At 43.9% G+C, this 14,404-nt stretch overlaps 1 pseudogene; it reads left to right on the top strand.

The window, feature by feature from the left end:
• The first annotated feature begins 7,896 nt into the window (after positions 1-7,896).
• LOC141135713 (U4 spliceosomal RNA) lies at positions 7,897-7,961 on the top strand (annotated as a pseudogene).
• The last annotated feature ends 6,443 nt before the right edge of the window (positions 7,962-14,404 follow it).

Here is a 14,404-nt window from a genome sequence, read left to right as displayed (position 1 = left end):
TACTCTGCCATACTCGGCTGTACTCGGCCTCTGTATGTGGCCAGGCTGTGGAAGTCTCACACAATACTCTGCAATACCCCTACAATACTCTGCAATACCCCACAATACTCTGCAATACCCCCACAATACTCTGCAATACCCCACAGTACTCTGCAATACCCCCACAATACTCTGCAATACCCCACAATACTCTGCAATACCCCCCACAATACTCTGCAATACCCCCCGCAATACTCTGCAATACCCCGCAGTACTCTGCAATAACCCACAATACTCTGCAATACTCGGTGATACCCAGCCATACCCAGTCATACTCGGCGATACCCTGCAATACCCTGCCATACTCTGCAATACCCCGCCATACCCTGCCATACCCAGCCATGCTGAGCCATACTCAGCCATACTCTGCCATACTCGGCTGTACTCGGCCTCTGTATGTGGCCAGGCTGTGGAAGTCTCACACAATACTCTGCAATACCCCTACAATACTCTGCAATACCCCCACAATACTCTGCAATACCCCACAGTACTCTGCAATACCCCCACAATACTCTGCAATACCCCACAGTACTCTGCAATACCCCCACAATACTCTGCAATACCCCACAATACTCTGCAATACCCCACAGTACTCTGCAATACCACACAGTACTCTGCAATACCCCGCAGTACTCTGCAATACCCCGCAGTACCCCACAATACTCTGCAATACCCCGCAATACTCTGCAATACCCCGCAGTACTCTGAAATACCCCACAATACTCTGCAATACCCCGCAATACCCTGCAATACCCCGCAATACCCTGCAATACCCCGCAGTACTCTGTAATACCCCGCAATACTCTGTAATACCCAGCCATACTCTGCAATACTCGGTGATACCCAGCCATACCCAGTCATACTCGCGATACCCTGCAATACCCCGCCATACCCTGCAATACTCAGCCATACCCAGCCATACCCTGCCATGCTGAGCCATACTCAGCCATACCCAGCCATGCTCGGCCATACTCTGCCATACTCGGCTGTACTCAGCCTCTGTATGTGGCCAGGCTGTGGAAGTCTCACACATGTGGTATCGCCGTACTCAGGAGGAGTAGGAGAATCTATTTTGGGGTGTCATTTTTGGTATGTACATGCTATGTGTTAGAAATATTGTATAAATGGACAACTTTGTGATAAAAAAAAAATGCGTTTTAACCACTTCCCGCCCGCCGGCTGTCATACAACGTCCTTGACTTTGTGCGGGGATATCTGAATGATGGGTGCAGCTACAGACATCATTCAGATATCAGCTTTTTCAGCCGGCGATTCCCTACACCATAAGAATGATCATAGTGGCTGTTCCACTGCTTGATCATTCTTACGGGAGGCGAGAGGGGACATCCCCCCCCTCCCGCCGCCCTCCGGTGCTTCTACCAACTCACCTCTACGATCGAAGCCAGGATCTTTTTTTTTTTTTTCTTTTAATTTCAGGCTTCCCAGCCTAGAGGTGAAATGTGGGGTCTTATTGACTCCATATCTCACTGTAAAGAGGACCTGTCATGCCATATTCCTATTACAAGGGATGTTTACATTCCTTGTAATAGGAATAAAAGTGGTCAAAAACATTTTCTTTTTGTAAAAAGCATCAAACTAAAATAAATAAAGTAAAATGAACAATTAAAAAAAAAAAAAAATTTAAATCGCCCCTGTCCCTGTGTGCTCACATGCAGAAGCGAACGCATACGTAAGTCCCGCCCACATATGAAAACGGTGTTCAAACCACACATGTGAGGTGTCGCTGCGATGGGTAGAGCGAGAGCAATGATTTTGGCCCTAGACCTCCTCTGTAACTCAAAACATGTAACCAGTAAAAAATTTTAAAGCGTCGCCTGTGGGGATTTTTGAGTAGCAAAGTTTGGCGCCATTCCACAAGCGCATGCAATTTTGAAAGGTGACATGTTGGGTAACTATTTACTCGGCGTAACTTCATCTTTAACATTATGCAAAAACATTGGGCTAACTTTACTGTTTTGGTTTTTTTTAAAAAGTTTTAATATTTTTTTTAAAAAAGTTGCAATGACCACCATTATATTCTCTAGGGTCTTTGCTAAAAAAGCATATATAATGTTTTGGGGTTATATGTATTTTCTAGCTAATAAATTATGATATTTACATGTAGGAGAGAAATGTCAGAATTGGCCTGGGCACTCCAGAACGCCTGAAGGTGCTCCGTGCATTTTGGGCCTCTGTATGTGGCCACACTGTGTAAAAGTCTCACACATGTGGTATCGCCATACTCAGGAGTAATAGCAGAATGTGTTTTGGGGTGTAATTTGTGGTATGCATATGCGGTGTGTGAGAAATAACTTGCTAATATGACAATTTTGTGAAAAAAAAAAAAACTTGATTTTGCAAAGAATTGTGGGAAAAAATTACAACTTCAAAAAACTCACCATGCATCTTTCTAAATACCTTAGAATGTCTTCTTTCCAAAAAGGGGTCATTTGGGGGGTATTTGTACTTTTCTGGCATGTTAGGGTCTCAAGAAATTAGATAGGCCGTCAGTACTTCAGGTGTGATCAATTTTCAGATATTGGCACCATAGCTTTTGGACTCTATAACTTTCACAAAGAGCAAATAATATCCACCGATTTGGGTTATTTTTTACCAAAGATATGTAGCGGTATAAATTTTGGCCAAAATATATGAAGAAAAATTACTAATTTGCAAAATTTTATAGCAGAAATGAAGAAAAATGCATTTTTTTACAGATTTTTCTGACTTTTTTCTTTTATAGCACAAAAAATAAAGAACCCAGCGGTGATTAAATACCACCAAAAGAAAGCTCTATTTGTGTGAAAAAAAAGGACAAAAAATTCATATAGATACAGTGTTGCATGACTGAGTAATTGTCATTCAAAATGTGAGAGCACCAAAAGCTGAAAATTGGTCTGGTTATTAAGGGGGTTTAAGTGCCCAGTGGTCAAGTGGTTAATGGTGGAGAGGAATGAAATAAAGCCGGGACGAGTGGAGGAGAATGGTCTGGAGAATAGAGTGACGCGATTAATAGATATCTTATCATGATGCCCATTTTCATTATCATTGAGGTGAGAGTTCTGAGAGCCTAAAGTTATTCTGGAATTATACCCTATGAGGACCTGTATGAACGTTGGCCAATCTGTTTATTTCCACACTAAGTCACCTTATCAGCCTGCATGGTCAAGATAGAGACAGTTTTCTGTATACTTCATGAACTTGCACTTTAATTGCACTAATATTGAGCACATAATATTTTGATTTTTTAATTATACTAATAATTTTGAATTATACGATTATTCACTATTTTTATTTTATTTATTTGATAGTTACTATTTATGTCATCACATATGTTATCTTACATTATGTGTGAATAGATTTGAATGCTCGAGATCACTCTTTTCCAATATTTTCATTAAAGTGTAGTGTGAACACTTTTAGATTTTGCTGCTGTCTTTTTCAAGACATCACCACACATATATTTTTATATTAGTATTTATGTGTTTATACACATTTTTCACTATTACTCACTTATAGCGCGAAGGACACTTTCACTTACCCAGTTCCAGATACTGTAATCCTCAGTGACCCCGAGGAGTCTGCTTCTCGTGCCTCTGCAAACTTGCAGTGCATAGTCTCCCTTATGCTTCAAAGCCTGCGAAAAGACCCCAGAATTTGTGGCATCAAGGATAAGGATCACTATTGGCTGGCAACCCTACTTGACCACTGTTACAAGGGGAAAGTCTCTTAACTCATCCTGCCCTTGCAGAGGGAGCACATAGTCTTTCCAGACTCTTGTAGGTTAAAGTCTCATGGAAAAGCTAGTTTTGAGGCTTCTGTGATGCATTTCAATTTTTTTTAAGTCCTCAGCACCCAGCGCTGTCAGCTTCAAGATCCCATCTGCAGAGTCTGTCCACAGACTCCGTTGACCAGCTGATATTTGTCAAAATGAATCAGTCCTGGATTAGCAGCAGCTATCAAGCCCCTGATGCTAATGTCGCTGGATAAGTGTATGTCGCTGGATAAGTGTTATTGGTATCTGGAATTTCTGCAAGACTGTCTAGGCTGCCTATCTTTGTGGGTTTTGATTTTATTTTTAAGTATTTTTTTAGTATAGGTTTCATAGGCTCAATTAACACTCAAAGACAAATTTTTCCACACTTGTTTGACAGGTGCATCACATTTCAATTTTTTGGCCAATTCTTGCTTTCATCAAGAGTACCTCTAGACGGTTACGGGTGAAGGCACCACCAACACCGAACGACCAATTTTTCAGCAACTGTTTAACAAGGGTGTCAAATTTAATTTTATGTTACAGCAAGGCCAATTTTTGCTTTCATCAAGAGTACCTCTTAAAGGTTACAGGGTGAAGGCACCAACAACAACCGAAGACCAATTTTTCCACAGCTGCTTGATTATGGCGTCAAATTTCAATTTTTTACATCAAGGCTAATTCTTGCTTTCATCAAGTGTACCTCTGTAAGGTTACGGGGTAAAAGCACCAACCATACCTAAAAAAAACTATTTTTCTTTTTTTTTTTTTTCTGTTTGACAGGTGCATTAAATTTAACTTTTTTACAGCAAGGCTACGGAGTGAAGATACCAACAACACTCAAAGACCAATTTTTTCTCAACTGTTTAACAGGAGCGTCAAATTAAAATTTTTTACAGCAAGGACAATTCTTGCCGTCATCGAGAGTACCTCTAGATGGTTAAGGGGTGAAGGCACCGACAACACCCAAAGACAAATTTTTCTGCAACTGTTTGACAGGGGCATCACATTATGATTTTTTTTCACAGCAATGCCAATTCCTGCTTTCATCAAGAGTACCTCTAGAAGGTTACAGGGTGAAGGTACCATCAACACCCAAAAGACCAAATTTTCCAAAATTCCAAATTCTTGCTTTTAACAAGAGTACCTCTGGGCCCTTGCTCCATGTGTCAGGCCACCTGAGGCCAGGTGACAGATGCACCCCATTGGGGTCAGAAGTGCACCGCTAATGTAGTGGACCCTTACGGCTGACTGCCGTGGATGGAGCTCTGGGTGGTTCAGGAAAGCAGGTACTCTGGAGCACCAACACGGATCACACTGGGAGCTAGAGCATGAGATTTCCCAGGGCGAGGAATATAAGAGCCAGTGGGTGTTTACCAGCTCCCCTGATGGTGGGGGTGGATTTTGCTGCAGTCTGGCCCCAGAGTCTCCCAGCTCACGCTCAGGGTAGACTGCTGGAGGATAGGGAGGAAGCAGCAGACCGGGACAACAAGGATAGTCAGGAGATAAGCCAAAAGGTCAGGTCAACAAGCAGAAAGGGATAGTCAAAGAACATGTCAAAGGTCAAGATATGAAACAGACGAGGACACACAGCAATGAGCACACGAAAGCCAAACACATAATATTGATCAGTGAGGCTGGCTTGCAATGCACAGGTAAATATAGTGTTCCTAATTAGAGGCTCGGGTGGAGCCATGCATGAGGGAAGATTACTTAAGCTGCCAGGTGAGAGGCGGCCAGTCTTTAAAGCTGATCACACTGAGAGGTAAGCAGACAGGAACATTACTGCAGATCCATAACACCAAAAGGGTCCATGTCAGCTGGTTCTACATTTTCTGGACTTACCGGTGAACTTCCCTCCACCAAGTCTTCCCTTGGCTGCAGCGAGATCACTCGCGCGTCCACCCCTTCCGCTAGGTCATATCTCTTCTACCCAGAAATGGGGGGGTATGGCCTCTTGCAATTCCAACAACACTCAAGTACAACCCAGGGTAAGCTCTGCCCTTGTGTCCAGATTGTATGCTATTTGATCTGGTACTAGGGCCCTTACCCACTGTCAAACTTGTTTCTCGCTCCTGGGATCTCGATTACTGTGCACATTTCCATGCAAGCCCCTTGCTTCTTACCCCATACAGCTGCAGCGGCTAAGTCCATGTCATGCTCACTCATTGGCGTGTTGTCTAGTTGGCTGGGTCCTGCAGCAGAGGACGTTCTGGATGAGCCCCCAAATGTAGCGCTACCCCCTGTAAGGACCGCTGGATATTGCTTGTTCTCTTGTGCTGTCCTGACCCTGAGGACTTTCCAGCCCTTCTGACACTCTAGGTTCTGACATGAGTTATACCCCTTTAAATAAACCACAGACACAATGTAAACTGAATTCAGCAGACTTCTGTATTGACAAAGACAAACAGTGAGAGCAAAAAATGTGTCAGTCAACCAAACCCTGGGACAGCATTCAAGAATGGTCGAGCTGGACAAATGGCAGTTAGGTATGTTCAGAATAACAAAACCAGACAGCAATAAATAATAACACATAAATATGCATAAATAGTAGACACTAAATAAATGAATGGGCCCCGAGAGCTCTATGGTGGAGGGGGGGACTATGACTAGAGAAAAGCTGGCCTGCAGGAAATGCTACTCATGTGAAAGGGGAAAAAAAAGGTATTTGGGCCAACTCACACCCTGCAGATGATGAGATAAGGGTAGTCCAAGTTGTCGGGCCTGAACACAGTCTTCACAGACACTTTGGAGCTCAAAGATGTTGAAAGGAAGATCTTCAGGGAAAAGAGGAGAGAAGGTTCAAGCAGTCAGCAAGAAAATAATAGGTATAGCAGGAGTGGCAAGTTCCTCTGTAATCCAGCTTATGAAGTGTGCATGCCGTGTTCATGTGCTGCATGTTCCTGGAAAAAAGGGGATTTGGGCATAAGCCCGCTCACCAGATCCTGAAGGTAGTCGGCTCAATCAGGAAGCGATGCAGGGAGTGTACCCCAGCCAGTGCAATGATGATACCCTCTAGGGGAGGGTATCACCAAAATAACACTCAGTATAATGGTTGGAGGGATGAATATTATCATCATGATCGTTCTATTCCTATAAATAACCGCTTTGCTCCCTTGTCCAACATATATGAACAAGGTTTTTTTTTTTTCAAGGAACCCCAACCCCCAATGGTGGGGACCTCCTACACAAACACCAACTGGAAACAGGACGGGGGGGGGTAAGGAGAACACAAGGAAAGAGAGCAGGAAGGAGAACAACAAAAAAGGACCAGGTCCCATTAGGCACTGGTATTTACAATATGAGTGGTATGGATCTATCAGACAACGAATTAAGAGTTCTTGATAAGGGACTCAAGTTCGCTCTAGTTTGGAATTTTAATTTTAATTTTGGATACTAAACATTCTGAAGTGTTTTAAAATATGGTGTTAAGTGATCTTGAGAAACATGAAGGTTAGAAAAATCTAAGATCCTGCCTTTATCAAAAAGGCAGGGTCTCTCTTAGACACCTCTTTAGAATCTAAAAAAGATGTGATAATTGGCCTAGCTGATAAGGGTGGAGGATTAGTAGTGATGAGAAAGGAGTTTTACAAGGAGGAAATGGGTCGTCTATTGGGGGATGCAATACATACAGATTTGGGATCTTTGGTTCAAAAGGGCTTGAAACGAAAAGTTCTTACTAAAAAGGAAGCCAACTGCTTAGATCCAAGTGCCTGTAGGACTCTGATTATTTATTTTTTGCCGAAGGTCCGTAAGGATGCTTTACATCCTCCTGGGAGACCTATAGTTAACGGCATTGAATATGTTTCAGCACACTTAGGCCAGTATATAGATGACTTCCTTAAACCTATTGTCTCAGAGACCAAGGCTTTTCTCAGACACACTAAACAGTTTTTTCAGATTCTGGGGGAAGTTCCCTGCAGGAGTAATAGTATATTGATTACTGCAATTGTCAGTTCTCTATATACTATCATTAGTCATTCTGACACCATCCTCTCTGTAAAATGGGCCATGTCCAAATCTAATCTGGCTGGTAGACATAGAAATTTCTTACTACAGTGTTTAGAATTCTGCCTAACCAAGAATTATTTCTGGTACGACAGTAATTTGCGCAGTGGCAGTATCATAGCCAATGAGGTTCAACTGAGGCGTGATTATTGCTAATTGCTTCTCGGCCTTTTGGCGAAGATCAAGTGTAGTATCTATTCTTATCAGTTTCCAGGAGGTGGCGCTTGCTTCTGTCCCTGATCTATGGCGAAATAGAGATGGGATTGCGGTTGCTATGCAAAACCTGCTTGAGTGAAGGTGACCTGGAGCGGTTTGTAGCCGAAAGGGAAGCCTTCTGATGGGGATGGAGAACCACGAGATCTGAACCGGAGGGTCGGGATCCTGGCCTTCTGGCCTGGATTGGGGCAGATCTAGCTCCGGACAGTTATTCGGGAGAGAACGCTTACTTCCCTCTTACTGGGGGAGGGGAGTGGTTAGTACTTCCCGAATGTAATTAGGAGGGAGTGATGGGAGCGACGGCAGAGCCTGATAAAGGACTCTTTCCGGCTTCCTGATCTCCATATCCTTTCTGCCTGTGGTGGGGTCTGCTGTGGTCTGGGCTGGGGGGTTGGGGCTTTTTCGAAAAGCCAGTGGTGAATGTGCCCCTGAAGTGGCAGTTCAGGGGTGCCGTATAGTCACGGTGTGAAAGCACTTGATTTTATGGCACCATGGTCACTTCACCACAACACACGTTTTTCGCACCTGCCTCTTGGGCCGGGCCTTTTGGCCAGGACCAGGGGAAATTTTTATGCCTGGCCGGAGGGCCGGCCATTGTATAGCACAATGGCCACTTTCACTCTCCCATCTCACTATCTTCCCCACTTTTTCTTTTACCCCTGTTTGTCACCTTTTTGTCTTTTTTTGGTTGTCTTTGTATACACGTTTTGTCACTGTGTGGCGAGTAGGGTGTGGGTCCTCGGGCCTACTCTGAAAGTCTTGGGAGGGGGTGGACATAGGCCTTTTGGCTTGGTTCGCCCTCTCCTTTGAGGGGTCTCTCTTCGGGAGAGCCCCACTGTACTTGGGTTGGTCTGCTTCGGCAGTCCTTCCAGTTGTGGGGGTCCGCCTGGTTTCGGCCGGATGGACCCTTTGTCTGAGTACCTCAGTCCCTGTCTGGAGCCTAACGCCCCGGGGGATCAGGGTAAGGTCCTTCCCTAGTGGAGGACTCTGTACACCGTTGCACGTTTTTGTGTTTCACTCTCTATGTGTGGGCACTTTTTTTTGGCACCGGGTGGAAGTTTTTGAGGTGTGTTTTGCACGCCACTGGCTTTTCGATAGAGTGATTATTGCTAATTGCTTAAAAGTAATTTCTACCTACAAACGATGGGCATTGCCATGGGGGCTAAATTTGCCCCTAATGTGGCAAATTTGTTTATAGTCTTGTGGGAGGAGGAAGGTATTTTCCAGGAACGCCCTTACCAATTAAAGTGCTATAAACGATATATTGACGATCTCGTCATGATCTGGAAGGGTGACATGTCCAGCATTGAAGCATTTATGCTGAAATTGAATACCAACATAAAAAATATGTCTTTCATGAAACAGACACCCAAAAAATGGTGTTCCTTGATTTAGAGATTTATAAAGCGGGAGCTGTATTTAAGAAGCAGAATTACTTTAAGCCTACTGACCGGAATGGTTATATCCCTCTAGACAGCTGCCATCATAAAAGCTGGCTTTGCAACATCCCTAGAGGGCAATTTATTCACTTAAGGTGAAATTGCTCCTCCAACACAGATTTTTTTAGCCCAATCTCAAATTTTGGTAGACAGATTTCATCAAAAGGGATATGAAAAGGACCTAATTCAAAATGAGATAGAGAGGATAGGTGCCCTGAATAGAACTAGTCTGATATTTGGATTCCAATAACAAAAAAGATGCTAAATATGAATTTAAAATGGTTCTGGATTTTAATATTCAACACAAGTAATTTGAGAGGATAGTGAATAAACATTGGGAGATACTGAAGGAGGACAACATTTTGGAAACTGTCCTTGCTCCACGCCCCCCAATTTATTTATAAAAGAGCCCCCACACTTAGGGATGTCATTGCCCCAAGCGTTATTGATCCACCCACATTTCCTTTCAGGCTTTTATGCTTGCAGACGGTGTCCAGCATGTAACCAGTGCAAATTTAATATAACAAAACGCAAGGATTTCACCTCTTTTCCACCAATAGGACTTAAAAATTAAGAATCTCATTAGATGTGGCACCCGTGGAGTAGTCTACAGTATATGTTGGAGTGCAGTTGTGGATGCCAATATATAGGCCGAACCTCCCGACCCCTGAGTGTTCACATCGGGGGAACATGTTAATAATATAAAAAAAGGCCTTAGGTCTCATAGCGTGTCTAAACATGCCATAATAGGGACCCTAGATGCCTAAAATTTTGTGGTATTGAAAGGGTGGACAGACATTGGAGGGGTGGTAATTATATCTGCCACATTAGCCGGAGAGAATCATTCTGGATTATGGAGGCTAAGGTTGTAACGCCTGAAGGGTTAAATGTTGATTTTGATTTAAACTGTTTTATTTCTAACAAATATTTTTTTTTCTTTCTGTTCTTTTTATTAATGGGTTTTGTTTGTTTTTTATGATTTATTATTTTTTGTGATGCTTTGGAGGATGGTATCGGGTGAGTTTTTATGTAATTAAAACATATATATGTGTTCTGGTTGAATTTGCTGATCATCCACTAGGGGGCAGTGGTCCAAATGGGAACGCAATTTTATAATAGTTTTTTTCCCTTTATGGGATTATTTTTAAAAAATGCAATTTTAGTAATATTTTTGCACTTATGATATTAATATGGCTTGTCTAGATGCTTGTAGCACAGACCGGCTGTTTCTTTTATCCATTTGCGTGACGTGTATATCGCTGCTCGTTTGTGTATGAAAATGGTAAATTATAAATAGACTGCTGGGTGACGCTGTGGCCCTGCCCCACTGAGGAAGTTCTGATGAACGTAACGCACGGGGGAGGAGCCACGCACTGATGATGTCACCCGCTGCCATCCTTTGAAGCTAACAGCACATGGTTGTGCTACATGCCTGTATGGTTTTAATCCATGTGAGTAGTCCGCTTTTGGACACAAATACATTTTAATGTTTGCACAGTGAGCACTTAGATCTCCCCTTTTTTCCATATACACATGGTTTGGTGCCCCCATTGAGAATTATTGATCCGGAGAAGAAGTTCTAATTGATCCGTTTCTGTTACCTACCTTTTGTATGGGACCTGCTTACATGACTGCCTGTTAGCTCAGGAGTTCCTGCCTAGAGGTGAGCGTAGAACTTAGATCGAAGGTGGAGGATCTGTCACCATTATTGAAACTGTTGATCTTCACTGGTAGAGTCATCTCTCTGGGACTTGTAGTTCACCAGCATTTTTGACTATATTTTATTGTTATATTGCGCTGCACTTTCTTTATTTTTATAGTGCAAGGATGGTGTCTTGTTACCCCTAATGCATGTGGGTAGACACTATAACGGCAACTGTGTTCTTCACCTATAGCAGCCCCCTTTCCGATAAGGCGAGTGGTTGGCAGACAGAGTGGTTCAACGACAGTCCAGGTAAAAGGCAGTCAGAGAATAGTTGTTATCCGGTCCAAGGTCATACACAGGGAAATCAAATCTAGCAGAGCAAGGCAGACAGAGAGGGAGCTTGATCAGATATAGGGATGGACCGATGTTCGTTTGTTAGCAGAACAAACAAACATATGGGGCGTTCGTGGCAAATTCAAGCACTGCGGAGTGCCCCATAATGCACTGCGAGATTGCAGTTCATTGACAGATGCTGATTGGCCAAAGCATGCACCTGGCCTCTGATGTGAGAGCCATGATTGGCCAATCAAGTCCACGCCCCACACTATATAAGGCTGCTTACACGGCAGCCGCATGTAGTGTGATATGTGCTAGAAGTACACCACCAGTTGATTTCAGCAGGCAAATTTTGTTAACCCGGTTGCTGAACCACTGCGTCTAAAATTTCTAGCACTACAACTGCTGCCTTTTCAGCTGGTAGACTCTGGGGGGAGGGTCCAGTGTGGAATGTATTTAAGTGGGTAGTATTTAGGGCATTAGTGGTAGGTTGACTAAAACAGTGGTCATCAACCCTGTCCTCAGGGCCCACTAACAGGCCGGATTTGGAAGATAACTGAAATACATCACAGGTGATATCATTTGCTGCTCAGTGATTGCAGTATTCTAGTCTGCATCTCCCCAAGGTAATACATAAAACCTGGCCTGTTACTGGGCCCTGAGGACAGGGTTGATGACCACTGGACTAAAACACCTAAACCCATAGTAAGTAAAGTAACAAGTCCTATTTGCAACCTCAGAACACCCAATAACGAGATAGTATGTGTCCGGACAAAACGATGAGGCATGTTCACTAATGCCAGGAGTCTGGCAGACAAGATGGGAGAACTAGAGCTGCTACTGATGAGGAGGAATTAGATTTTGTGTAAATTTCAGAGACCTGGTTAAATAGCTCTCATGATTGTCTGGCAACCATTAAAGGGTATTCCCTATATTGCAGAGACGGGGAGGGTAAAAAAGGGGGAGGGGTATGCCTGTATATCAAAAATGATATACAGGTGAATGTGAGGGATGACATCACTAATGAAGCAAGGGAAGAGGTGGAATCCTTATGGGTAAAGTTACAAAGGGAGGAAACCAAGGAGAAAGTAATACTGGGAGTATGACATAGGCCCCCTAACCTGAGGAAGGAGGGGGAGACGGACCTCCTATCACTGTTTGGAATGGCGGCAAGGATGGGAAGTGTCATTTTAATGGGGGATTTTAATTATCCAGACATAGACTGGGCGGAAGGAACCGCGCATTCATCTAATGCTGGGTACACACGATCGGACATTCCGACAACAAACTCCTGGGATTTATTTCCGACGCATGTTGGCTCAAACTTGTCTTGCATACACGTGGTCGCACAAATGTCGGAAATTCCGATCGTCAAGAACGAGCTGATGTACAACACGTACAATGGCACTATAAAGAGGACGTTCAATAGCCAGTGCGCCACCCTTTGGGCTCCTTCTGCTAATCACGTGTTTATCTCGTGTTAGTAGAAGTTTGGTGAGAGACGATTCGCGCTTTTCAGCCTTGTGCTTTTCAGATCGTTATTGCTCTTCAGTTTGTGCTTGTGGGTTCGTATCTGGTTTTCAGTGCGTGTAGTCAGTTCATATCTGGTTTTCATTGTGTATTCTTATATTACGTGTTGGATTTCCAGTGCGTTCATGTCCGCTCGTTTCTGATTTTCATCTTGCTCTTCTCAGGTCTTTCTGATTTTCGGTGCATTCTGTTAGTGCGTTCTGACCAGCCGACCGTTTTGAAACCATGTTGCAGGTACGTAATCATCTTATGCCGCGTACACACGAGCGGACTTTACGGCGGACTTTGCCCGGCGGACTGGATTTCGTCGGACAATTCGATGTGTGTGGGCTCCAGCGGACTTTGTTTTCTCAAAAGTTGGACGGACTTAGATTTGAAACTTGTTTAAAATTTATCCGTTGAAATCGAGTCCGGTCGAAAAGTCCGCCGTCTGTATGCTAGTTCGACGGACAAAAAGCCACGCTAGGGCAGCTATTGGCTACTGGCTATGAACTTCCTTGTTTTAGTCCGGTCGTACGTCATCACGTACGAATTCGACGGACTTTGGTGGATTGTGTGTAGGCAAGTCCGTTCATTCACAAAGTCCGTCGGAAAGTACGTCGAAAAGTCCGCCGGGCAAAGTCCGCCGTAAAGTCCGCTCGTGTGTACGCGGCATTAGAGTTCGTGCTGTGCAGGGGCTTGGTGTTGGGGTTCTTACTTTGACCCAAGCCCAGTCCATGAACAGGGTGAGGAGGAGTTCATGGACGAAGAATTGGTTGCTCCAGCGTGACCAATTCTCTCATATGCCTTTGTTGCAGGAGATCCGTGAGAATAATCTCAGGAATTATCTCCGGGTGACGGACCCCGTTTTTTACCATTTGTTGGCTTTGCTGTCCCCTTATATTATGAAGCAGGGCACCTGCATGCAGCAACCCATCACTCCTGAACAGAAGATAGACGCCACGTTGCGGTACTTGGCGACAGGGAGCCTGCAGGACCTTAAGTTCTCGACAGGCATCTCCCCCCAGGCTCTGGGGATCATTATTCCAGAGACCTGTTCTGCCATCATTCAGGTCCTGCAGAAGGACTATATTAAGGTAAGATTTCTCCTTTAACATCACATTCTATGTATTTAATGCTTGCTAATGTATTGTATTTCTTTCATCATTCCCTAATTACCATGATTGTAATATGCTGTGGATGTCCTCTTTATCCTCATGCATGCTAGAAGTTTTTTAAAGTTCCTTTTTTGTCCTTCATGCATATTTGTCTTCACTAACCTCCCCAGCATGCTATCCTTGTCAGCTCCATAGTAGTGCTTTACCCTAAACACCCTGTCAGACCTCTACCAGACCGGTGAGTCCGCTTGGGCAGAGGGTAGACCCCCTTACGCATCCGACTCGCGGCCCCTGGTAGAGTATACAGGATGCACAGGAGTGCGGAGTGGTATGGGAGCCT

This window comes from Aquarana catesbeiana, linkage group LG03, assembly GCF_042186555.1.
Source record: "Aquarana catesbeiana isolate 2022-GZ linkage group LG03, ASM4218655v1, whole genome shotgun sequence".
Classification (NCBI taxonomy): Eukaryota; Metazoa; Chordata; class Amphibia; order Anura; family Ranidae; genus Aquarana; species Aquarana catesbeiana.
The sequence above is the reverse complement of the archived record's forward strand: the minus strand, read 5'-3'. Positions and strand labels throughout refer to the sequence as shown.